The sequence below is a fragment of the Ambystoma mexicanum genome, chromosome 4p (genome assembly GCF_040938575.1).
Source record: "Ambystoma mexicanum isolate Mex_15411 chromosome 4p, UKY_AmexF1_1, whole genome shotgun sequence".
Classification (NCBI taxonomy): Eukaryota; Metazoa; Chordata; class Amphibia; order Caudata; family Ambystomatidae; genus Ambystoma; species Ambystoma mexicanum.
Genome location: NC_090927.1, coordinates 19,447,228 through 19,471,019, shown reverse-complemented (window position 1 = coordinate 19,471,019; position 23,792 = coordinate 19,447,228).

The following is a 23,792-nucleotide window of genomic DNA, read 5'->3' as shown; positions in this document are numbered from 1 at the left end:
AACCAGTAATGCCTATAGCCCTGTTAAAAATAGCACTGGAACAGGTACACTATCCAGCACACATAACAAAAGAGAATCTAGTGGCAACACTCGCTGAAGACTGGTTCATACCGAATTTAGCAGAGCATGTTGCATTTTTTATGGTGAACTGTATAATTTACCAACAGTTCACGGCTGGGCATACACGAAGAGTAATCAGAGGAGTCATCCCTAGGCCCAATTACGTCGATATGATTCAAGTATGTAACGGGTACAGGTATCTAATTGTTGTGGTGTGTCCATTCTCTAGATGGATAGAAGCAGGTCCATGTACACACCCAGACTCTACCGGCCACATTTCTAGTGAGAGAGGTATTTTCCAGGTGGGGAGTATGTAAAGTCATGAGACCAGATAACAGGACACACTTTGTAAACAAAGTTTTTGAACAGATTAGCTTGTTGCTTGGTATAAAGCACAAGTTCTTGTCGGTGTATCACCCGCAAGGAAATGGGATATGTGAGAAGCTCAATGGCTTATTAAAGGAAAGGATAGCCAAGTTGAAGGTTACTCTAAGAAAGGGATGGTTACACTTCCTTCCTTTGGCACTGTATGCACTCAGAAACCAACACGGTTCTGACCATCATCTTACACCGCACGAAATAGCCACAGGAAGAAGAATGCACACTCTCCTGACACTCCAAGACAGAGCTAGATGTGATGCCCACAAGAGAAATCTTAGGGTCTGAAATGCAAAATTACTTGAATTGCCTGATATCTTGTCTTACTGTAATTTCAGGCTAGCTGCAGCGACGACGAAAAGGGTGCAGGGCAGCACTGAACACAAAAGGAGACACTATTGCAGACACAGCTCAAGGACTACATATTCCATCAATCTTCCCTGGAGACACCGTCCTGGTGAAGAACCACACAAGGAAAAAGTGGGACAAGCCAAGGTTTAATGGCCCCTTTACAGTGTAAGACTGCACTACCTCTGCACTAAAACTGCAAGGAAGAAGAGCTTGGATCTTTTTGGGTGATGTCAAGCCATACATCGGAGAAGGCCTCCTGCCTGCACCCCACTGCGAAGAGACTATGGACGATGGGGATGAACCACAGCACATGCAGCCGCGATCCATGACGAGGAAGAAGGACGCATGACCAGCAGCAAAGCAAAGCAAAGTCAAGGAACTTTTATGCAAAAGTTGTGGCTTCATTTTGGACATTCATCTGAGCTAAAAAAGGGGATAAGGAAATAAAAACGGACATTCTGTACATCCTAGTTGCAGGGTGAAGAAGAAAATTGCACTTATAAGCCACAACATAGTCTATTGACTTTGAACTTTGGACTGAGGCACACTGAAGTCTTGAGTTGAAAAGAATATGCCAAATTTTGATCGAGGACACATAAATTAGAAGAAAATACAGTGGGCCTCATTACAACCCTGGCGTAGGACCATGGTGCTATTAGCACGATGGTCCATGCCGGATTCCGCCATGGTGGATGGCGGATTTACTGCCCCATTCCAAGGTTGGCGGGCGGTAAATCCCCATTCACCATTGCCCCTTCCCCATTCCCATTTTTGCCCCATAGGGCTCAATGGGGATGGGGAAGGCGCTAATTTCGGCACCGTAAATTACGGTGCCGTAATTAGCACCAAGGTCGCTTAGCGCCTTGGACTTTAACGCCTGCAAAAAGCAGGCGTTAAAGTGTGAATCTGGCGTTAAGGGTTTAACGGCGCTGCAGCCTTTTACGGCGCCGTTAACCCCTTAACGCCAGGGTTGTAATGAGGCCCAGTATCCCGATTCTTTACACACAGTGACTTTGTTCAGAATCACTTATGGTGTCCCACAGTAGCAACATCACCAAAGATGTGTTAACATATTTCGATCTAGTACTAAGATCATACCTGTCACTGGTGGGGAGGCTCACCAGAATCACTGACTTTCTTAGAGATCCTGAAAACGAAAAGACGGTAAGGAGGCTGCTTACTGTAATTGCCAAGCAGTTCCTTCTACTTCCAGAATATAGCGAGGAAAAACCAAATGTCCCAAGGGGAGGAAGAAGCGAATAGGCTTATTAATGTACTGTTCTTTCACCTAATTGAAGACTGTCCAGATCTAGTTAGAAGAACTACAGATGTATTGACATTTCTTCAAGATCCAGCAAATACAGAACGTCTAAGTATAACCCTGAATGGAATTATTATTCAATTTGCTCTTCACGCACACCGGAATTGCAGAAACTGTTCACAGTGAGTGAGAGCCAACAGTCCCAAACCTCAGAAAGGGCAGGACAAATGCCCCTGTCACCAGAAGACAGCAGGTTGGTGGGTAACATTTTCTTTTGCCTAATTGAGGATTTCCCAGAGCTTGTGGAGACACCTGTCGATGTTGACATCCTCACATTCATCAGAGACCCAGCTAATTCTACGCAGATGAGCATGTTCTTGCATGGTATCGTGATGCAAGTCGAACTTTCTAACCATCAGCAGAACTATCTGAGAAGGTTTTAAACTTTCCGCCGAGGGAAAGATGGTGAGAATAGTGCAAGAGATTTCACTTTTTGTTATATTGACAAGGACACGGCATGTCTTTGGGAATGAAGCAGATCAGAGGCACCGATTGGGAACCTTGTACATTTTGAACATGCGCAGTAAAGAGACTTGCTGAATCATTGCCTGATTTGGACACTTCCCGTAGCCCAGCAAGAGAACTGTATCCAGAGATAACAGACAATCCATTGTTCAGACAAAGGGGCACAATTGTTTAGTACCTGCAAATCACAAACAGAACCAGCAGAATCCAGAATAAATATTGTTTAGAAGTTGTATTAAAAGCTAGCATCTTTCAACGGATGATCGAGGTGGGGATCCAAAACAGCAACCCCGTCCTCCCTCAGGAGGAGAGACGTCCGCACTTTTCTGGAAGTAAATGCTGTAGATTGATCCAACAGGGGTATTATGTATTTATGCATTATATTCATCATTGTTTTACTGTCATTGACGCTCAGAACTGTATTTTCTATTGAAGCACAAAGCGTTCCAATCCCAGTGCACCCACCTAATGAGGCACAAATGAAGCCCACAAAGGCACCCAGACCTTACATAGTCATTCCAGTCCATAGAAGATCTGATGGGGGAATGAATGAACTTGAGATGGATTTGATTAGCAATGACACACACAAACTTATGGTAACAAGCAAATTGAAAAGCCAGAAACAGGATCGGCAGAGTGTGAATGTAAAAAGGTTACTGACAACCACACACATGCAAACATTGAATGCACACATGCCAGGCCTAATGTCAATAACTGCTATGAGAAGTTCCACTACAAGTGAGGTATAAAGACAAATGGAAAAAGCTGAACTCCTGAAGAGACAAGAGGAGTTGGAGAATAAACCAACCGAGACAACATTAACAAGCACACATGATCCAATGAAGGGGACGAGTACAAGTTCTACAATACAGCCATACACCGGACCAATGCCAGGGTGGATGATATGGGCATTTCTAACCAGAAGAAAAAAGATGCAAGAACACAAGGAAAGAACTGCCAGACTTTTGTCTACTCAAATGGTACAGATGAGACGGGCTACACCATGGACCAGGATACCTGAGCATCCTCCAGCAAGAATTAGCCATGCGGATGCATTCAGGGATGACGTTATAGTGAACTACATGAAAACCTTAAGGATCAAGAGAAGCATACAAGGAGATGACAGTGAACTAAACAACTACTTGGACAGCACAGGACACTTGGGAAACATCTGGTACCAACACATGAAAGAAGTTGGAAGACGAGGTTCAGAGGGGGAATGTTTTGTTTGTGCACGCCTACCGTAGAGCATGGGGAAGTCTAAGATCTTTGTAGCTGTAGAAATTGATGTCCAGACAGCACATTGTCTTTCACACGTAGCCATGTGCAAGACCAGAGGCCAATTCATGGGCAGTGATGCCTCACTGAAATGGGCAACTGAAGCAAGCCATCCAAATGAAGACGATTATGTCCAGGACATAAAGACAAGAAACAATGGAAAAACGAAACACATTGTGATCAGATATGAGAAGCCTGGAGTTAAAGGAGCACAACTCAGAAGAGAAGCAAACCAGAAGCTTAATGTCCAAGGGAAAACTCCAGAAGAGGCTCGAAGTTGGAAAAACAGAGGCCAAATGTAGATTTGAGGAACAGTGCTTTCACCAGACGGATGGAAGAAAGGAGTAGTAATTTGTAGAGCCTGGATGGTCACTGGTCATTACCAAGGCACTATTGACATAGTACAGAACAGATGCAAGCCATTGTGGCCAAAGCTTGCAAAACTGCTGACATGGGTCGAAGACAGAGGAGGACCCTTGCAGATAGTGCCACTGGAAAGCCCAAAATTCTGCTTCAGTAATAATGGCACTAGAAAGATGGGAGAAAAGCAGAACTGTGGACAAGTTTTTGATGCTCGAGGAATAGTGCATGGAACTGCAGTAATTATGGTCCATTACTGGGCATGTGGATCCAAAGCATACATAAGACTGACAAAAAACTGGGGAGGTATATGCACACTGGTGTATGTCCACATTCCAGCGTTGGTGATCCCAAAGAGTGACCTGAACATTGACACTTTCCCGAAAGCGGATGCCCACCTAAGGAAGAAGAGATCTGTGGAACTGCTGACTCGAATGAAGAGAGAGAATTACTTTTCCGACAAATCAGAAGAAGCTTTTCATGCAATCCCATATGAACACAGGCTGTTGAGCCTCACCTCATCAGTGTTCACGACAATCTTCATGCCATGATTCCAAGTTGGAGCAAATACTAAATGGTTGCAGATAACCAGATGGGAGTTACTGCAGACCATCAACACAACCATAAAGGGATTCAATGCAATCAAAGAGGATTTAAGGGTAATCCGACTGATGACTCTCCAGAACAGATATGTACTTGACATGATCACAGCTATGGATAGAGATGTTTGTGCAAAAATTGGAGAATCATGTTGCACATTTATACCATCTCACAATGAAGAAAATGGAACTATAACAGAGGCCATAGGTATGCTGACAAAGCTACAGAATCAGATGATTTATGAAACTGACGAAGTTGATGATGACAGCTGGTTTGGATCACTATTCTCATGAGTTCCACAATGGATGGCAGATGCATTCAAGTTCCTAGGAGTCCTGCTAGTGATGATATTGCTAGGCTTCTGTGTTATCAAGATAATAATCTCTGAGTGCCAGAAAACTGTGAAAAAAGCCATAGAGATGAAGATCATGATTGATGTCGAGCCAGGATGGAAGCCCTAAGACCTGACTGACGAGGAAATAAGAGACTTTGTGAAGGCCAGCATTTATGCACCGGAAGGAACAACGTTTTTATATCCCAGGAAGCATAGCTGTTATGTGGGAGGATGGGTTTACTGCAGCCCAAGTGGACAGTGTCAACTGATGACGTGGAAGAAGGGCAAACATGTGACAACAGCAGGAAGTTTAAAAGGAGTAATAAAGATATGAACCCCAAAGAGACATTTCTTCAGACCATCATGTATAGACCCAGAAGATGAAGAAAGAATAGACCCAGGCGATTAAGTGAAGGTGAATACAGAGGAACCAAAGAAGATGGATCCAAAGAAAGAGGTGAAAGTGGTCGATGAATCGCCCAGAGGGGGGAGTGTGGAGGAGGTCCCAAGTACAGCCCGCACTCCAACCGTCCATTTTGAAGTACCAGGAACGGTCACGCCGAAATATGTGATGTATAATGAGCAAATAAACCTTCAGAGAGCCGCAGTGGGGCTCTGTCCAGTACACATCAGAAGAACAATGCCTATTAAATTACCGATACCAAGGAAACCATGGACAGTAAGGTAGCCCTTGAGAAAACCCTATCAACAAATGAAACGAAATGAAGATCGTCTGAGTACAGTCCCTGAGTAAACCAAAAAGGTCTTAATGGAAGACAAATGGTGATGTCACGAGAACCTGGACTGACTCACATACAGAAGAAATGACGACCAGAGAATGACGTAAAGAGACTAAAACTCCATGGACATATCTACCTCAAACGAAGCATGTTATATAAGTATACTTCCCCTTTGCCACACGAGGAGAGCTTCATATTTAGCAAAATCGAGAATAAGCGGCAGAAACGAAACTCAGCAACGGCAAATTGTGCCAAAAAAGCAAAGGTCGTATCAGTAGAATAGACGAACAGTAGCTACAATTAATTGAAGCAAAGAACAAAATATCCTGCTTCAGAAAGGTCAAGATAAGAAACTGGAGGCAGGTGGTGGGTGAAACGAAAATCAAATACACAAATTACATGAAGAAGAGGCAAATTCACGGTGTCTGAATCACGTGACCAGCTAAGCAAGAAGAAGTGAGACTTTCACACCTACGAATGGCGTCAGGCCAGGCGAAGATATCAGAACCTTTCCAGACAGGAGATGCAGTGTCGAGGCCAACCACAGTGAAATAATTGACACATGGCTACTAAAGTGATGATTGATTGTAACAATAATTGGAGGAAGGCCGGGGAGCTAAGGGGCACCCTGCACCTGGCCGACCATTCTGCTGCTGCTTAGCAAAGTGGAAAAGTATGAATGGAGTCGGTGCCAACCCAATCACAATGGACCAAGTAATCTAGGGCCCTATAGTTAGTAGATCCAATGGGACGCCAACTTGTAAGCATTAAACGTCAGTAATGATGAGTTTTTAGTATAAATGATGTATTCTTTATGAAGTTCGTTGGAGTTGTGAAGCGAGAAGGAAGATCACGCATCCGCTGATATTCATGACACCCCATTTTTTGTACTTGTCATTAAACAGACTCCCTTTGCCAAACCGTTGAGTTGTCATTATTGATTTGGTGTTGGAGAATTCATCTGCACCCCCATCCTTCTCACGGGTGCTGCTATCTGGCCTAAAGTGCTTCTGGCCAAACTCCAACTCTATGGGCCGGTTGAGGGTCCCAGAGAACACTAGGGAATTCATCCCTTCTCCTCAAGACCTCCCCAATAGCCTTGAAACACTACTACTCTGTTGATAGGTGCCTTACAAAGGACCAATAAAATAAATAATGGGGCAGCTCACCCTGTGAGGTTAGGGAGGTGAGCTTGCTCCACAACACCCTCCCTAGGGGTTGAGGCCAGTGGGACCTCACTGGGAGATACTCCCCAAAAGGAATAAGGACTCCCGTTCCGGTAAGCAACTCCTTAAGCCATTACCCGTAATGGCATATATGGGACTGTCGGAGACAAAGAACGTTATGAAATTCAGAGAGTTGGCTGAATAGAAAACCATAATAAATCTCCACGCGCAAGAAAGAGAAACTGTCTCTTTAAGGAGAAATCTTTATTTAACTGGGATGAGGAAACTAGGAGAGGAGGGCACACAAAGGAGAGACGAAGCAGAGAGAGACCTTAACCAGAGGAAGCTCCCCAACTCATCACAGCTGATAGAGGTGAAGCCAAGGAGAGCTATGGAGCCCACAGCTTTCAGAAGTCCCCTGACTGCAAGACTGAAATGCAGGAGGCTCAGCGTTTACCTGTCCGAGAGAAGCAAGGAGATGAGAAGCCAATCCCGGTGGTGGCATGACCACAATAGCTTCATGGTGGGCAAAGCACTCATACAACAACGCCAAGACCACCACACTGAAGGAACATTGAAGCATCTTGTGTCCCGTGGCTAAACCTGGTCGTAGAGAGGGAGAGAACTGAGAGCGGGACGTGTGTAGATTTCAAGTGAGAGCAAACAAAGGCAAGGTGAAGAACTTGAGTGAGCGCTCACGCAAATGTTTCTCTATCAACACAGAGTTAACGGGGTAGACGAGAGTACTGGGAGAACATCAGGGAATCATTACACCTCAGGAAAAACTCATCCCAGTGAAATTGATGAGACATGGGATGGAAAGGTGATAAACTACAACTGTAACAATGTGAGATCGGGAATCCTAAATAAACCTTAAAGAAAGTCTTATAAGCAAGGACGAGTTATGCCATAAGACAAGAAGTGCAGAGTGAACATTTTGGGAAGAGAATATATGATTGTGAAGTAAAGGCCTATATAAGAGAGGAATGCCAAGTGAGCTATCTCTGGAGAGAGAACACGTTAAATACCAAGAAACTCTATCCCACCTAAGAAAGTATGTGTAAAAAGAATCAAAAGGGCATAGTAGCCTTGATTACAGGTAAAACAAAGTATAAGAGGAAATCCATGGAACACTGACCGGGGAAGAAAGAGTAAAGACAAAAAAAGACGTACGGAATGAGTCACAAGCTCTGATACAGAAAGACGAGACATACTATTTAAAGATACCATATTAAAAGATTTTGAATTGAAGAACACACTCTTTAGGAAGAGACAGTCAGGAGAAGGAAGTCATTCTCCTGACTTCATTTACTTTGGCTAGAATAGTGGTAGGGTTGGGTAGAATTAGATTTTTTACAGGTGACTATTTTTATATGGAGAATTGTTTATGACTAACGAGCATCTTAGTTATTTATATAGGCAGGGAAATCCCTGATAGCAATAGGGGGAGAGGGACATTATTCTTATCATGTAATAAATAATCTGAGAAATGTCAACACTGTTTTCGAGTCCACCTTCTGGCCCACCACACGGCCCCCATGCAGATATCAAAGGGGAAGCCCGGGCCTCCAGGTTCCTGACCTGCCATTTGACGGGCTACACCCAGTTCACCAGAAATCACATCACCTTCTGCAGTAGAGCTGACTCACAGGAGCTGACACATGAGCGATATCAATTGCAATGTGGCGGTCGTGATCATAAGAAGTACCATGCACTATCCCTATACATAGGCATAACTTTTATTTAGAGTTTACCCCGCCACTAACATGGGCTTCTGATCATCATAGATTAGGGTACAGGGGGCATATCGCAAATGCCCCCCAAGCGCTGCATGGACTTGGCTGTCTCTACGGCTGTCATGTGGGAATCTCATGAACTTTGAATCTACTCTGTGCCATAAGTAGAGCAGGTGCCGTGAATCAGGCTACTTACTGAGTCAGCCGGGTATGAGCTAATGTGCTTTTGGCATGGAGTTGACGGAAAAGGGGAACCTGCTGGCAAATTACCCCTTTTGGAGACGGAATCCTCATCCAGTTAATACATATCTAAAAAGCAAGGGCTGTGCACCCTTGCCAGATGGCAATTCCTTACATTAACTCTTGGCTTCCCAATCAGGTAAGCTTTGGTGGCAAAGCACAATACTCATTAGAATCAAAAGCATGTTCCCAAGGGCGTGAATGAGAGCAAAGTGAACAATACTTGAGAGTACATGAGCAAAGAGCTTACTCTGGGGCGCAACTGCAGAGCCTAGAAAGTCATATAACCAAATGTTCATGTAGAAGTCATTGCATACATGCCATGCATAGTGTAACTAAACAGTGCATGAAGTCTGTAATCACTGTCTGATTCTCTTTCCTGCTCTTCATGTTACATACTTTGATCTTCATAGTGGTGGCTTTGAACTATACATGCATCTTTTGAAGTTTGTCTACGCCATAGAGGGGATCAACCAGAGCCCTGTCCTGCTCCCCAACATCTCCTTGGGATTTCACTTGTATGACACCTGTGCAGATGAAATCATGGCAACCAATGGAGCTTTTGGGCTTCTTTCAGGAAGAGGAGCATCAGCTGCAAATTACAACTGTGATCTGCGGAGACGCGTGATTGCCGTCATCAACAACTTTACGTCTGTGTTATCAATACATATGGCCGATCTGTTCCGAGGATACAAATTCCCGCAGGTACAGTATAACCAGTGAATGTCAATGCCCTTAATAGTGGATAGATCACTCGTTGGCCAACCCAGAGTACTTCCATAAGAGTGAGTATGCTATTGGATATGACAACAGACTTGGAGGTCCCACAATGTAAGTCTTTGAGGTTTCTACTGCATGGCATGTATTCCTCCACTCATGATTATGCATTGGCTTTTTACAATACTCGTAATGGGTGTGCATAGTAATATATACACATGTACAAGGGTGAAGCATTAAGATGGACCTGGACTGCTGATGACAAAAACAGAGTATAGGAACAGGTATTACTGGCATATTATGAGCCATATTGGCTACATCCCTTCTTCATACATCATTATGCCATCAGAGAGGGTGTTGTCCCCTGTTTATGCCCCCACTCCCCATAGCTAAGTAGTAACTCTGGTAGTGAGAGAGATGGTCTGCTGGGCCTCCAGTTAGTGCTACGGATCTGAGGCATTGCTCCTCGCGTTGAAAGAGCGAGGCTCACGTGATCAACTACTCAGCAGATTCCCGCGCATGCGCAGGAACCACACTGTCTAATTAACAAAGTGCCACGTTTATCTGCATCGGTGCTTGAGGGCGTGTACGTTAAAGAAATTATAGAATGACACGTCAGACATGACGACGATTCTGCACAAAGCGCCACATCACCACATCCCTCCCCAACTCCACAACAGTCACTATTAATGCTCTCCGTGGATACCCAAGCATACAGTTTTACACCTACTACTACTGGCATATCTGAGTCCGTGTAGGACATGAGGAAGTCTAGGTCTTGCTCTCCAGCTGGTTCCTTATTGGAGAGTATCTTAATTGTCCTTTCTTAGTTTTAAGATCAGGTTCTACGGGATGGGCATTAGACTATCCCATAAAGGTTTCCGAGGAAGCCTTGTCACTTTTCCTTAAAGAAGTGGAGTACTGCGTCTCGCCTGAGGGTCCTCCTCGTGCACTCCCCAAGGATCCCTCACAGAGGTGATCCTCCCTTGTTTGTCCACCCCCAAGGTTGGGATCCAAGAGTGATGGCCTTTACCTGGCCACCTGGAAAAAGGAAGCCTGAGAATTACATGTGAGAAAACCCCCAGGTTTCTCTCACTACCCATATAACATTCTTACTCGGCGTTTCTGACATTTAGGTAATCGCTGCCCATATAACATTCAAAATGAAGCCAATTCTAAGCTATCTTACTAGGCGTTTCTGACATTTAAGTAACAGCTACCCATATAAAATTCAAAATGAAGCCAATTCTAATCTATCTTACTAGGCGTTTCTGACATTTAGGTAATCGCTGCCCATATAACATGCAAAATGAAGCCAATTCTAAGCTACCTTACTAGGCGTTTCTGACATTTAGGTAATCGCTGCCCATGTAACATTCAAAATGAAGCCAATCCTAAGCTATCTTACTAGGCGTTTCTGACATTTAGGTAAACGCTACCCATATAAAATTCAAAATGAAGCCAATTCTGAGCTATCTTACTAGGCGTTTCTGACATTTAGGTAATCGCTGCCCATATAAAATTCAAAATGAAGCCAATTCTAAGCTATCTTACTAGACGTTTCTGACATTTAAGTAATAGCTACCCATATAAAATTCAAAATGAAGCCAAATCTAAGCTATTTTACTAGACGTTTCTGACATTTATGTAATCGCTGCCCATATAACCTTCAAAATGAAGCCAATTCTAAGCTATTTTACTAGGTGTTTCTGACATTTAGGTAATAGCTACCCATATAAAATTCAAAATGAAGCCAATTCTAAGCTATCTTACTAGGCTTTTCTGATATTTAGGTAAACGCTACACATATAACATGCAAAATGAAGCTACTTTTGAGCTATCTTACTAGGCGTTTCTGATATTTAGGTAATCGCTACCCATATAACATTCAAAATGAAGCCAATTCTAAGCTATCCTACTAGGCGTTTCTGACATTTAGGTAAACGCTACCCATATAACATGCAAAATGAAGCTACTTTTGAGCTATCTTACTAGGCGTTTCTGACATTTAGGTAAACGCTACCCATATAACATGCAAAATGAAGCTACTTTTGAGCTATCTTACTAGGCGTTTCTGATATTTAGGTAATCGCTACCCATATAACATTCAAAATGAAGCCAATTCTAAGCTATTTTACTAGGTGTTTCTGACATTTAGGTAATCGCTACCCATATAAAATTCAAAATGACGCCAATTATAAGCTATCTTACTAGGCGTTTCTGATATTTAGGTAAACGCTACCCATATAACATGCAAAATGAAGCTACTTTTGAGCTATCTTACTAGGCGTTTCTGATATTTAGGTAATCGCTACCCATATAACATTCAAAATGAAGCCAATTCTAAGCTATTTTACTAGGTGTTTCTGACATTTAGGTAATCGCTACCCATATAAAATTCAAAATGAAGCCAATTCTAAGCTATCTTACTAGGCGTTTCTGACATTTAGGTAAACGCTACCCATATAAAATTCAAAATGAAGCCAATTCTAAGCTATCTTACTAGGCGTTTCTGACATTTAGGTAATAGCTACGCATATAACATGCAAAATGAAGCTACTTTTGAGCTATCTTACTAGGCGTTTCTGACATTTAGGTAATCGCTACCCATATAACATTCAAAATGAAGCCAATTCTAAGCTATCTTACTAGGCGTTTCTGACATTTAGGTAAACGCTACCCATATAACATTCAAAATGAAGCCAATTCTAAGCTATCTTACTAGGCGTTTCTGATATTTAGGTAATCGCTACCCATATAACATGCAAAATGTACCTACTTCTGAGCTATCTTTCTAGGCATTTCTGAAATTTAAGTAATCGCTGCCCATATAACATACAAAATGGTGCCAATTCTAAGCTATTTAGGTAATCGCTACCTATATAACATGCAAAATGTACCTACTTCTGAGCTATCTTACTAGGCGTTTCTAACATTTAGGTATTGGCTACCCATATAACATACAAAATGACGCCAATTCTAAGCTATCTTACTAGGCGTTTCTGACATTTAGGTAACCGCTGACCATATAACATTAAAAATGTACCTACTTCTGAGCTATCTTTCTAGGCGTTTTTGACATTTAAGTAATCCCTACCCATATAAAATTTAAAATGAAGCCAATTCTAAGCTATTTTACTAAGCGTTTCTGACATTTAGGTATTCGCTACCTATATAATATGCAAAATGTACCTACTTCTGAGCTATCTTTCTAGGCGTTTCTGAAATTTAATTAATCGCTGCCCATATAACATGCAAAATGGTGCCAATTCTAAGCTATTTAGGTAATCGCTACCCATATAACATGCAAAATGAAGCTACTTCTGAGCTTGTGATGCTGGGAATGCATTGGAGGGACAGGGCCTCCCCGTCCTTGTCCTGTATTCCCTTATCATGTGTGTTCTGTGTTATCTTCTGCAGAGGAGTCCAGTTGGGGCCCCTGGCGGTGCAGCTCTTCCTCTTTTTTGTCATGGTGAACAGAGACCATTGGGATACCCTTATGGCACTCATGGGTGGCGGTACAACCCTGTACCCATAGTGTATGTTTTTGGGCACCTGTGTGTTGCCCACAGAGCAGGGTATGGGCTGGTGGCAGCTTCATGCTGATATGACAGGAGCTCAGAGTATCCTCCATTTTGGGATACCCAGGCCCTGCCATAGGAATCAGTGGATTCCTGATAGAAGGCAAGATGGCCCCTGGGGTCTCTTGGTTTTTATTGCCTGTTACCTTGTTTCCCAATGTCCTGGGAAGCCCTGACTCTGTCCCTTCGCCTGACTGGCTGTTGGGTGGAAGCTCCATATATGGTATTGTGGGGAAGTCCATGCCGGACTGGCTGGAGCCTTCCCAAAAACTGTATGTTGTGGGTACCCCTTCCCCATTCCTCAGAAGAGAAGCCGAGGTCTGAGGCACCTGAGGTGCCAAATAAGCACTAATTGTATCCAGCTGTGGGGCCTGAATGTGGTGGGAATGGAATGTGAGCTTTTAGGGATGAGCCCTTTGAAGGACAGATTCATGAGAACAGTGCATAAAGGATTGTGAATCCAAGAGCCCAAATAGTGATTTAAGAGCACTACTGCCCTCTCCAATTACACTAAGATACAAGGCAAATAATTCCCTGAGATTCAAAAGCGGTGCCCCAGTCATGTCATTGCTGGGCACCTGGGGTTTGAAATGGATTCAGGGGAGCTGTGTCTGCATCGTCCTGTGATTTGGGACATGAGGAGCAGAGATGATGCCAGTAAATTAAGTACAAGGACGGGGAGGCAATGTGTGTGCGCCACTGCGTCTGGTATAATGAGAAGGCCTGTTGTCTGATCAATGCAGAGTTGGCCTCGCAAGCACACTTTGGTTGTGTCTGGAATGGTGGCAATCTTGATTTATCAATATGCTATTATGCTTGAGTAACCAATCGCATACCTGGATCCGACAGGACGATATAGAGGGATCACGTGTTAGGGGAGAGCATGGAGCATGTTGAAAAAGAGGATGGGGGATAGAATAATGACAGGCATGGAGAGGGATTTCCACAGGCAGGCAGCTTAGACTGTGAGGTAATAAGATCGGACATTGATGTAGGAGCAGCAGAGAAGGAGGAGTGGGGCTTGCATGACAAGCAGGGAGATGAGAGACTGCTAAGAGTGATGCCAAGGGTAGCAGGTTTGTAGGGTCCAAGGCTGAGGGTGCAACCAGGTTGCATGTCAGTAGTAAACAGGAATCAAGGGGGGCCTGGTAAAGCAGGTGGGAGCACAGTTCCTGTTGCTACATAAACGTCAAGTCAGAGAACAGCATGTGCCCTGGCCACACATGAATAAAAATTATTTAATGACTGCACTGACCTTGCTCAGAGCAGGAGCAGGTAAATGGTTAAACACCCTAGAAAAACAGACCTCTGCAATTACACTACTTATAGTGCACATGAAGAGTTTGTTTGCCACTTTATTATGAGATCAAGCTGATGACATTTGGAAAAGAGCTGGGTTTCCAGGGATACGGATGGGGTTGACAATCATAATGGAGCACATTGTAACAATTGTCATGCTAAGGTATGCGCTGCTCTACGATCGAGCGTACCCGATACACCGGATATACATTAATTAATGGCATGAACTATGAAAGAGGACAAGGACCCGCCACAATATATATTACAGATTCAGGAAATGTTGTAGACTAAGACTGGGGAACCATGGTTTAAGACGATAGTAATATTTCATATGTTGAAGAAAGGGCTCCCAAAGGATGTGCAGATAGATTTGGAAATGGTGGTGGAGATAGAGGCCCAAGGATGGGCAGCGATTCTAGCAATTATAGCACACCATTGTAGAAGTAGGCAGGAGAGAGGAGGGAGGTTGTTGACATTGCACAGAAGGCTGAAGCGAAGTTGATACAGAAAAAACTGGTGAAGTTGAGCATTTAGAGGGCAGTGATTATGGTGCCACCTGTGGGCCAGGTGAACCTGCGGACGGCACCAATGAACAACGGATGGTGCCAGCGTGGACATGAAGATATGAGAGTTGTTATCTGGATAACAGAGGTTATCCAGGCGGGTATCAGGGGTATACCAAAGAGGATATCAGGAAGGTTATCCTCGAGGGAGAGGTGGATTCTGTGGAAAAAGAGGAGGATTTGGCAGAGCATGGGCAAGATTTCGTGGACCAGGACCATGTTGGTTATGTCAGAGAATGAGCCATTTTGCACGGGAATGTAGGCAGGTGGCAGCGCATGATCTCCGAGCATATCCCAGTGGACGTGTCTCCCCGGTCCAGCATCCACAGCAATGTGGGATGATTCCTCCAAGTGGCCCATATGGTGCAGTGACAGAGCAGGTGCCCCAACAGGCCCAACATACCCTGTATCAATATCAAGCACAAGCACAGTCACAGATGCAATTCCCAGCACCCAATAGCTGCCAGTGTATACATAGCAATATCCCCAACTGCTAGCACTGTCACAGTCAGTACCACAGGTTCAGGATAAAAATACTCTGCTGAACAGCACAGTGACATCGTATACGGGGCAAGTGGGGCGGGAGGCAACCCCTTTGTGTTCTAGGATTGAACACATACCTAGACTAGGACAGCTCACAGAGGACTTTGGCGTGCCCAGTCATATTAGTTACTAGCGACCCGGAAGAGGAATCCCTGATAGGTGCAGAGATAGGCAGAAGATGAATCCCTGGTAGGTGTAGAGATAGGCAGAAGAGGAATCCCTGGTAGGTGCAGAGATAGGCAGAAGATGAATCCCTGGTAGGTGCAGAGATAGGCAGAAGAGGAATCCCTGGTAGGTGCAGAGATAGGCAGAAGATGAATCCCTGGTAGGTGCAGGGATAGGCAGAAGATGAATCCCTGGTAGGTGCAGGGATAGGCAGAAGAGGAATCCCTGGTAGGTGCAGAGATAGGCAGAAGAGGAATCCCTGGTAGGTGCAGAGATAGTCAGAAGATGAATCCCTGGTAGGTGCAGAGATAGGCAGAAGAGGAATCCCTGGTAGGTGCAGAGATAGGCAGAAGAGGAATCCCTGGTAGGTGCAGAGATAGGCAGAAGAGGAATCCCTGGTAGGTGCAGAGATAGGCAGAAGATGAATCCCTGGTAGGTGCAGAGATAGGCAGAAGATGAATCCCTGGTAGGTGCAGAGATAGGCAGAAGAGGAATCCCTGGTAGGTGCAGAGATAGGCAGAAGATTAATCCCTGGTAGGTGCAGAGATAGGCAGAAGATTAATCCCTGGTAGGTGCAGAGATAGTCAGAAGAGGAATCCCTGATAGGTGCAGAGATAGTCAGAAGAGGAATCCCTGGTAGGTGCAGAGATAGGCAGAAGAGGAATCCCTAGTAGGTGCAGAGATAGGCAGAAGATGAATCCCTGGTATGTGCAGAGATAGGCAGAAGAGGAATCCCTGGTAGGTGCAGAGATAGGCAGAAGAGGAATCCCTGGTAGGTGCAGAGATAGGCAGAAGAGGAATCCCTGGTGTGGAACCAGAGAAATTGACATGAGGCCGGGAAGCCCAAATGGAAACACACCAACACAGGTTACAAAGGACCATATAAAGCGCTTTATTTCAAAGTTACAAAGTTACCAAGTTATCAAAGTCAATTGACATGCGAATAGCTATTCGGCTCTCTGACTCACACACGAACCTCCAACGATAAGGTTTCGCATCGAAAGTGGGAGAGACCGAATATCTGGATGCTCGGGTTTTTATACAGTTTGTACCACATTGGCCAGCCCTCTTGCGAGTTAACCATTCTTGGAACCATGGCTAGGGTTCGTAGCCAGGTCGAACACACAATTTACATACATTAGATCAGTTCCGCTGATACAGTTACATATTTACACAAAGGTTGAACAGAGGACAGGGTCTTAGTTCATGACCCTAACACGTAGCCTGCGGACATATTATTCATTCACGTGTGCGGAGGTCACCATGGCCGAAGTCTTACTCGCAATGTCATTCGGCCTCCATTTTGTGATTGGGGGTGACTTCCACACTGCAAGAATACCTAAAATGGCGGCTAGATCCAAGATGGCGGCTTTACACAATACATTAAGGTCAAGACCTTGCCGCGGAACCTATGTTCACAATATTCTTTAGACAGCTTGGCGTAGGCCAACATACATTTAAACAATGCGATTGGGGTCACAATATTATATCGATTTCCACAGACCCTCCTTTTGGCCTATGCCAAGTGCAAAAACATAGTTTTCTAATACTTTTGAAAATACTTGAAGGCATTATCATTCATAGGTTCCGCATCATTGTCTGAAATATCAATAGCCATAAGGTCGTTCGTAAGAACTTCTTGCAACATGAACTCTTTAGATGCTGTCTTCGGAGTGTATATCTTACGCCCTATTGCGCTCATTACCTGGGCACAACATTCCCCCATCATTCCGCATATACTCGGGAGGCATTGAAAACAACAGCAAAGAAATAACAGAGTCCCTAAAATACCTAAAATGACAGAAAGCACCTTCCACCCCCAAGATCGTAGAGAATCCCAAAACCAAGTACTAAGGCTCCAGTCTCCTACAGGGATATGGACTTCAGAACTAAGAGTGTGTAAATTCTGAATTGCTTTAAATATTGTTGGTGAAGAATCTGGTACGAAAACGCAACAAGCGGACCCCACTAATTTACATACTCCACCTCGTTCGGCTAAAATGACATCTAATGCCATTCGATTTTGCAGTGCTACCAATCTTATCGCCTTTTGCTCTAAGGTCATATTGTAGAGTATGTCCGTGGTCCGGTTGATCGTTTTCTCCAATACCCTCGCTAATCCCCTAATGTTTTCTGAATTTGCTATTTGTCCCCAGAAGGGGACTACTGATTTGGCTATATCCCCGAACACTTGTCCGGGGGTATCTTCATCACTATCTCGTCGCGGGCGAGCCTTGGATACCTCTAAGGTACTGGCTATAAATACACCTGGTAACAATATCCCTAAATAACAAGTTCCCTGCCAATCTTTGGGCAACCAGGGAAAAGCTAAACTACCACAAACAAAATAAACGGGTGCCCCTACATACAAAGGCCTACTTTCCCCAGTCAAATTTACAATATTCATACAAGGCTCAAAATCTCCCATTGGCCTAGTGCCATTTCTTTGTACACAGAAAGGGACAGAATCAGGATTATGATTTACAGAATAAGAAGGAGGCATGGCATCCTTATTGCCTATCGGAGCCATCTTGAAAGAAACTAGATTTTGGAAAGGAAAGGAAAGTTTATCAGACGGCCTAATAGAAGCGATATTAGGTCTACTCCTATTTGCGAAAAGCGAGCATCCCAGGGGAGTCAATTCACGTCTCTCAAATTCATTCAAATTAGTGCCATCGAAGTTCCCTGAGATGCTATCATTCCATCGGCCAAAGAAGAGTGCTCTAAGAGAGGCATAGCAGGAAGTCGTTAGAGGTAAGGGGTGTATATACCATCCCAGTCCCTTGTTCCCATGTTGTGGCAAATGCGTGCAAATCCAACAATTACTCTTATTAAAAATAGCATGCGTAGCATTCATCACTATCATCAGAGTGTTATTATGATATTTCTGTCTATGCCGAGAGTCCCTAGGGGACAGAGTGTGAAGGTGTACAGAGGGAGTCAAAACAGTTGGTACAATTTCGGTCGGTAACAGAGGCTTCAAAGGATAAATTTCTTCGAAGTACCAGAGTCCCATGGCAGCAGTTGCAAAACTAACAATAATCAAAACAAGAACACAACAGTACGTTTTCAGGGCCCAGGCACATTGTCCATTGTTCGAACTGGTCACCTCCTTATCTAATAGTTCAATACGAGGAGCAGCGGTGAAGGCGGCAGGCATCATGGTTATCCCGATCGACGGCCCCAATGTTCGTTGCTGGCGGCACTTCGGCCGCGCGACTTCTTAGTCCTTCCCAACCCTAGCCAACAGAACCCTCCTTTTCTGTGTTCCAAAAAAGGGAAAGACAATAGTATTCCAATCACTCCTTTTTCTTCCAGATGCACGATACTCGTGCAGCGATTTTATTTTCGTGGTCGAAGGTTGTACCTGATGGTACCCAAGTTTGTTGAATCCAAAAGCAAAGAATTGTCGCTCCCTGAGGGGAGCGTCACGTCGGTGGCGACGGAAGTCGCAGAACTCGAAACAAGGTTTTCCGGAAGTGATTGATCAAGGGAGTGCGGAGACAAAATGGACGGCTCCCCGAGCTCCTCAGGCTCAGAGAACTTCTCCGACGCACTCACAACGCTGCTTGCTACTCCGAGATCAGAGAGTGTAGCATCAGCAAGGGGTTCTGTTTCTTCTGTAACGTGTGGCGTCGGGTGAGGGATCTTCTTGATGTGAGTTGCATGTATCCAGTTCTTCTTTCCTGCCACCCGCACTGCCGTCCTGGTGACCAATAAAACCTGGTAGGGTCCCCGCCAGCGAGGCGCGAGACAGGAAACCTTTTGTAGGCCTTTACCAGGATCCAGCTGCCGGGCAATATATCGTGTCCTGGGCCCGTAAACCGTACAGGTAAGGCGGCCTTCACCTGGTGGTAGATGAAATACAGGTTTTTAGTCAATTGATTACAATAATCTACAAGCAATACATTCTCCACATCCCTCAGGGCTTTAGGTTTAGGGAGGCCCCAAATATTAGCAGGCCTTCCCATTACTACCTCGAATGGAGAAAGCCCAGTTCTAGTCTGGGGTGTGGTGCGCATAGCTAACAATACAATAGGTAAAGCATCTGGCCATTTTAATTTAGTCTCAGCACATGTTTTTGCAAGTTTGTTTTTCAAAATACCGTTGTGTCTTTCTACCAACCCCGCACTTTGAGGGTGCCTAGCTGAATGAAAACGTTTCTCAATCCCTAAAGCAACACATATTTGCAATATTACAGCTGCGATGAAATGCGGGCCGTTATCCGACCAGATTATCCTCGGGAGCCCAAATCGAGGAAAATATTCTTTCACCAAGATCTTTGCGGTGGTCATGGCGGTAGCATCTTTGACGGGGAAAGCCTCGACCCATTTGCTAAAAGCACAAATGATAACAAGAACATACTTCAAGTTATTACATCGCTCCATTTCAATAAAATCAAGGTGAATGGTTTCAAAGGGGACAGAGGGGGGCCCGAAACTTCCCCTTGGAGTCACTGTCCCTTTACCCACATTGTGCTGCAGGCAAATCATACAATTCTGAACATATCTTTTTGCAGTTTCCAAAATTTTGTCATTCACCCAAACCTGCTGTAATATCTTTGCAATTTGCTGGGCACACACATGTGTTTGACCATGTGCCATTGTGACCATTGCTAATACATAAGAATAAGGAAGCAACCATTTCCCGTCAGATGCGTCCACCCAACATCCTTCGTCATCCAATTTCCCCATGCCTTCAGCCCATTTCCTAGATTCTTCAACAGAGGCATCAGTCTGAATATCTCGCACAGACCCAATGCCTTCATCTATTATACAACCATCTCTCACTTCCCTCGAGGTATACATGTCTGTGCTAAGGTCTGTGGCTGTTTGTCTAGCTATCAAATCTGCAAAAGCATTTCCCTTGCCCACATCGTCTATGACCTTCCGATGTGCTGCACATTTCATGATTGCTAGTTGTTCAGGGAGTGAGAGTGCTGAGAGTAGTTGTACTATTAAGGGGCCATGCTGAATCTTGGTCCCATGTGAGGTCAGAAACCCTCTTTCCGACCACAGTTTTCCGAAGTTGTGAGCCACCCCAAAGGCGTACTGACTATCCGTATAAATATTAACTCTATGCCCTTGGGAGAGCTCACAAGCACGAGTCAACGCTATAATCTCTGCGGCCTGCGCAGAGTTATGCGGAATCCTTTTAGTTTCTACGATCTTGTTCAAAGTAGTAACTGCATAAGCAGCTGTAGATGTGCCATTCGGAAGTTTAAAGCAGGAGCCATCACAAAATAGCTCCCCTTCCGCATTCTCCAAAGGAGTATCTGAGAGGTCTATTCTGCCCTTCGTTTCTTGCTCGGTGGCATACAGGCAGTCATGTGATCCGTCATCGCCGCAAGCAGTAGTTTGCGGGAGAAGCAAAAGTTCAGCCGGATTGAGAACACAACACCTTTTAATTTGGATATGAGGAGCAAATAGAACTAATTCATACCTGGTCAACCGGGCAGAAGTAAGGTGTTGTGTTTGAGTTTTATTCAATAGAATATCAACAGAGTGAGGTACCATCAAAATCAAATCGTGGCCTAGGACCATCCCCTCACTCTGTTTTACAGACGCAGCAGCAGCAGCAACAGCGCGCAGACATCGCGGCAAAGCACATGCAACAGGATCGAGGGCGGAGGAATAATAGCCGCACGGCCTATTCTTCCCTCCATGTTCCTGTGTTAACACAGACAAAGCACATCCATTACATTCATGCACAAACAACACAAAGGCCTTATCGTAATTTGGTGTACCCAGAACCGGTGCTGAACACAGCGCGGCTTTGAGAAGCTCAAATGATCGTTGATGTTCCGATTCCCATGGCAGTGGCAAAGAAATGCCCTTCCTCGTCAAAGCCAACATCGGTTTTACCACTAGGGCAAAGTTCGGGATCCACAGTCTACAGTAGGACGCCATCCCTATCAGGGCTCTGACTTCCTTCTGTGTTTTTGGGACAGACATGCCAGAAATGTGTTTTATTCGTTCAGGTGTCAATCTTCTCCCCTCCTTTGACAGGAGGTAGCCTAAATAGGCAACCTCCTGGCAACAATATTGAAATTTCTTAAGTGAAGCTTTGTGTCCATGTTCAGCTAAATGAACAAGCAACAATATAGTGCCTTCTTTACAAGCTTTCTCAGAGTCTGCAGCTAAGAGCAAATCGTCTACATATTGAAGCAGCGTGCAAGTAGGTGGCAATTCAAGGGTGTCGAGCTGCTCTTTTAAGGCTCTACTATAGATACTAGGACTTTCAGTATACCCTTGAGGTGCCCTTGTGAATGTAAATGAGCGTCCCCCCAAGGTGAACGCAAACAAATACCTGCTCTCCTTGTGTATCGGAATACTAAAGAAGGCGTTTTTCAAATCTACGACACTGAAGTGCGTAGCCGTAGCAGGGATCATTGTTAAGATTGCTGTTACATCCGGCACGATTGGAAATTGTGGGGCCACTACCCGGTTAATAGCACGAAGATCTATTATAAACCGGTACGGAATTGCATTGTCGCCTCTCTTATATACCGGCAAGATCGGACTATTACATAAGCTACCTGTAATCTCTTCGATCACTCCACGATGTACAAAATCGGAGACAATGCATTTCAAAGCGCGCTCGCCCTCAACTGAAATTTTATATTGCGGAATGCGCGGTAGTTTAACCCCATGTTTCAATACTATCTTAACAGGGTCAATGTGCAATATCCCGACATCATTGTCGTCTATTGCCCACAAATATTCTGGGACAATGCCAAATTCGGGAGGTAGAGGTCGGGTCAAGTATTGGGAGTTAAAAGGTTGCTGTGGTGAAACTGTTAATCTTATTCCGTCAGGGGAACAATGAATCACTGCGTTCAATTTCTTCAACAAATTTAACCCCAGCAAATTTTCTCCACAGTTTGAAGTAAGAAGAAAAGGGCACTGGTCTGTAAAAGGGCCCAAAGAAATGGGTACCGGTGCAGAGACCGGACAAACAGTTGGTATACCAGAGAACCCTATAGAAACATTCGTTTGCCCTGACAGGGGGATGTTTGGAACCCGAGAATGGTCGATGGAGCACTTCTGTGCTCCAGTGTCGATCAAGAACTGATGTTTCCTATTCCCCACCAATAATTCAACATAGGGGCCCTTCTGAATAACGGGAATAGGTAAAGGTTCCAAACGCTGCTTCGGGCAATCCTAATAAGGCAGAACTTCATCAAAGGGAAGTTCCTCAGAAAGATAGGCGGCGGAAGGGTGATCAAATATATTTCTCGAGTCCATACTCGGGGTCTGATTTTCCTGTGAAAAAGGTTGCTGGGGATCTCGTAGAAGCTGACCCCTATCAGGGCCCCCTGCTCCAGGGCGGCCCCGTGGTCGCCTACCCATACCTCCGAATGTGCCTCCTGACCTCTGACTGAGGGCAGGGCACTGTGCTCGCCAGTGACCTTCCTGGCGGCAATAAGCACACTGATTAATATTTATAGAATTTAGAGGAGTATTTCCTCTTGGAATGTACTGACCTCTAGTTTGTGTCGTACCTCCTCTGGGGTGCCTGACAATTTGCTGCAACAATACTTTAGTCTTTAGGTCACCCCTTCTTTTTTCGATTTTCTCTTTTTCGTTATTAACCCGATTCTCATAATACTGAGCCATATGCAAAACCTCTGACTGAGATTTTGCCTGCCAAGCGCTCTCTGAGGACATAATTTGTGACTGGATGTCGGGCAACAATCCACGCACAAATTTGTCCACAAACAACCTCTTCCCCGACTCTGTACCCAAATCCTGTCCACTGAAGTCGGAGAACACTTGTTCAAACCTATTAAAGAATTCAGTGGTACCTTCAGTTTTTCCTTGGACACAGGCCGTAAGCTTGTCCCAAATAATCCTTTTTTCCGGAATTATAGTTTTCAATTTGGCAACTATTCT